Raw genomic sequence first — 4,015 nt, 5'->3', positions numbered from 1 at the left:
GCTTTAGCATCCCTGGGGCCTGGTTATTCCCAGGGTATAATACGAACCTGCCCAGGCTGGAGCTTGAGATGGAGGGCACAGGGAGAAAGAAAAGGCCAGGGTGGGCCCGATCCTCACCACAGTGCCCACCCCTCAGTCGGTGTGACTAGACTCCACTGGGACCTGAATTTGAGGGTCTTGTAAGCTCAGGCCCACGGAGGCTCAGTGACAATGATCCAATTGCATGTGTGTCTTTTCTTTCTTCTAAAACATTGTCAGAATGCATTTTAGACATTCTTATTGGTCAGGAGGCAATGTTAAGCATCTCCCATGGGACTCAGCAGGGAGCTGGAACAACTTGCATTCTGGGTGCATTAGAAATTTAATTATTTTGCACGAGAATATTTCAATTGCTTTCTCCCTCATATGAATGAAATCCACATGATTTCCAATCTGTTTCTATGGTTTCCTTCCTCTGTTCAGATACATTCATTAGCTTGTCAGTTTATTATGAATTTTGGTGCCTTTTTCTCCCTTCAAATTTGAGCCCCTATTAATTCAGTTTTCATGTCAACAGTGTTTAAAAATAGAGCAAAATTATTTTGACTGGCACATAATCAGGCCTCTGACTGTTGAAAGAGCTTGCCACATGAGTGTAGATTTTCATTGCTTTTTCTCTTGCTTGGATGACATATGGCTGTGATCTCCTGTTTTACCTTGCAGCAAGGTTAGCCAGCCTCAGTCTTCTCTGTAATATTCAGCTTGACTTAAAACCCTTGGCTTTTTAGCTTGGCAGGCAATTGTATGCTCTAAAAACACCAGGACTCTCCTCAGGGTTGGCCCAGGCAAATGGATCTTCATGGAGAGAAAGATTAGTTATGCCTTTTTTATTTAGTGATTCGAAAGCCCAAAAAGCCCTGGACTCCCTCATCCCAAGATACTGAGAGCCATCATTTAATATTGCTCCAAAGAGCTGATGATTTTAATCCAAGTGCTCTCCCCAAGGCTGCTAGCCCCTGCCAGCATGGGCTCAGTTCTCCCGCTGGTGACTCTGCCCTGCTGTCTCTGGCTGCTCACCTTGTTTCACCCCCAGGATGGAGGTACACAAACCTGCTGTGCTTTTGGGTCCCCTGGAGGAACGTTTAGAAACTGCTGATACCTGGGCCCCATCCAAGCTCAACTGAGTCAGAATCTCTGCGGATGCGATAGAGACATGGGTATTTTTCAATACCTAATGGGAGCTGGGTTTGAGAAACAACAATTGCTCAAAGGCATGGTAAAGAGGGGGGTTATGGCTTAAACTGTATCGCCCCCCGTGAAAAGATATGTTGAGGTCCTAACCCCTCGCACCTCCGTATGTGCTCTTATTTGGAAACAGGGTCTTTGCAGATGTGGTCAAGTTAAGATGAGGTCACTGGGGCTGACCCTAATCCCATATGGCTGGTGTCCTCATAAGAAGGGGAAACTCAGGGATAGTACATGGGGGCAGGCTACGAGAAGATGAAGGCAGAGGTGGGGCAATGTCTCTACCAGCCAAGGAACACCAAGGATTGCTGCAAAGCGGCCGCAATGTCCAGCCCTGCTGGGAGAGCCAGGGAGCTGCTTTGGGATGTGTGTAAACAAGGGGGCTTTCCTCACAGGCCTCTCTTCTCCAGCCTGGAGCCTCATGTGGGCAGTGAGGGTGTTGCTGTAAAGAGCCTGGCCCATGCACCTGTCTCCTCTGGCCATTGTTCCAGGCACACCTGGCTTACTCCATGCCGTCCAGACTCTGCTGCAGATCTGCTGTCTTATCTCTGGAATTGGGTGTTGAGTCCTGCCATGCTGCCCTGCACTGGCCATCGATTGACTCCAGTGCCGCTATGGGCTAGCTCTATCTATACCCACGCCCTGTGCCTGTGCCTGAAACCCCAGCATGGCCTAAGCCTTGATTTCCTTCTTGCTGGGGTTTGGACAGTCCCTCAAATGCAGGTCCCAGTGGAGTCTAGTCACAATGACTGAGGGGAGGGCCTGGGTCCCTCCCTCTGGTACCAAAGATAGGGGCTAGATCTGGTATCTGGATACGGGACATCCTCACATCTACTGTGTTGGTCGTTGTTGGCTGTCCCCTGGCAGGAAGCCCACTTCAACTGGTGTCATAGGTGTGAACATTACACTTCTCCTTATGAAATAAACATTTCTAGTGACTGGTACTACGAGATGCATTCTCTGGCTTGCTTCTTCCAGCTAAAAACTCTTCATGAAATCTACATGGATGATGACATGCAGGAAGAATCATAAGCCATTTCTACTCAGAGTTCACCATATCATTAAGAATGATCAGAATGACTGTGAAGCACTGGAAAATTCCTAAACATGAGAAAAAGAAGACAATTTAGAGTTTGTTTATCAAAGCATCCAGGTAGGAAGTAGAAAACACAGTTTGCCATACGAATGTTTATTTTATAGATTTGAATGGAGGAAATGTAGGCCCTGAATTTTTCACTTCTTACCATTATTGCTGTTAGTCTTAACCGCTATCTCCCCCAGCCCTCCTCAGCAGAAGTAACTGAAGCAAGGCACCTGTGAACTCTGCCTCCCTGGCTCAGAAGCCAGTGCTGACCAGGTCAGTAAATACAGAAAGAATCTATCTTCCACCGTGGGTAAGGAATTGAGTTAGTCTTGCTCTAGTTATCCTGAGAGCGTTGCTGGACGGAGCCCTTGTTTGCTGAATGCCAGGGGCTTCGCCTGTAGGCAGTGGGGTGGAGAGGTTAAAGATGTGAACTTCACAATCGGGCCTGGGCTGGGTTGCTGATCTCTCTAGCTATGAGATCTTGGGTTGCTTCCTAACTTCTCCAAGCCTCTGATTCCTCATCTGTAAAACAGGGGTAATAAAGACTTACCCCTTGAGGTTGCTGTGAGGCTCAGGAGAGATGACCCCTGGAAGGCACTTGGCATAGAATAAATTCTCCACTAAGTAGTAACTACCACTGTCTTTAATGCCTCCCCTCCTCCTGTTACATGCTCCTTGTTCCTAGGGTTTCTGAAGCTTCCATCTCAGGTACAGGCCCCTCTCTGAGATAGTGACTATCCTTGGATTCTGGCTGTGCTTGGTCTAAGTGATGACAGTTTACCTAGCTGTGATGGTTAATTTTGTGTGTCAACTTGCCTGGGGCATGAGATATCCAGACACCTGGTTCAACATTCTTTCTGGGTGTGTCTGTGAGGGCATCTCCAGGAGGGATTAGCATTGGAACTGTTGAACTGCATAAAGCAGATGGCCCTCCCCACCGTGGGTGTGTATCATCCAATGCATCGTGAGCCTGAATCATAAAAAGATGGAGGAAGGTTGAAGTTGCTCTTCATCTGACTGCTCGGGCTGGGACATTGATCTCCAGCCTGCGGTGCTCCTGTTTCTCAGGTCTTCAGATTTGGACCAAAATCGATACCATCAGCTCTCCCACTCTCAGCCCTTCAAACGACACTGCTGGCTTTCCTGGGTCTCCAGCTTCCAGACAGCAGATCTTGTGACTTAGCCTCCATAATTGTGTGAGCCAGTAGCTTATAATAAATCTCTTAATCTCTGTCTCTCAATAGGGGTGTGTGTGTATAGATAGATAGACAGATAGATAGATATCTCCTATTGGTTCTGTTTGGAGGACACCAACTAGTACACTAGCCCTTGTCAAGGAGCTGGACTATGACTCCAGAAATCCCTTGGGTCTGCTTGGGACCCTACCTCAATCCAGATGGACCACAGAAAACTACAACCTATCTTCACCTGAATTCAGGTCTTGCCCTTGCCCAGATTAGACCCCCAAGGTGCCATTATAGACAAAACACCAAACTGCAAAGTGAGGTGGGAACCTCAATACACCCTTCTGAGCATGTGTGTCAAAATGATCCCTGGCCTCATGGGCTCATTTTAGCCTCTTCAGTAAATGGCTTGCTGAGTCAGGATTATACAAACCCCAAGTCCTACTCAGTACTGGTCTCTTATTGCTTGTTTACCTGCCTGCCTCCACCGGACTGGGAGCAGCTTGTGACCAGGTCTTTCTTG

At 47.7% G+C, this 4,015-nt stretch overlaps 1 long non-coding RNA gene across 1 annotated transcript; it reads left to right on the top strand.

The window, feature by feature from the left end:
- Positions 1-2,239: 2,239 nt before the first annotated feature.
- Positions 2,240-3,546, top strand: LOC106994269 (uncharacterized). The gene is made up of 3 exons (XR_001440797.3): positions 2,240-2,377; positions 2,506-2,581; positions 3,377-3,546. It is a non-coding gene; the product is annotated as an uncharacterized LOC106994269 (long non-coding RNA).
- The last annotated feature ends 469 nt before the right edge of the window (positions 3,547-4,015 follow it).

This window comes from Macaca mulatta, chromosome 17 (assembly GCF_049350105.2).
Source record: "Macaca mulatta isolate MMU2019108-1 chromosome 17, T2T-MMU8v2.0, whole genome shotgun sequence".
Classification (NCBI taxonomy): Eukaryota; Metazoa; Chordata; class Mammalia; order Primates; family Cercopithecidae; genus Macaca; species Macaca mulatta.
Note: the sequence above shows the minus strand (reverse complement) of the source record. Positions and strands in the feature narration are given on the sequence as shown.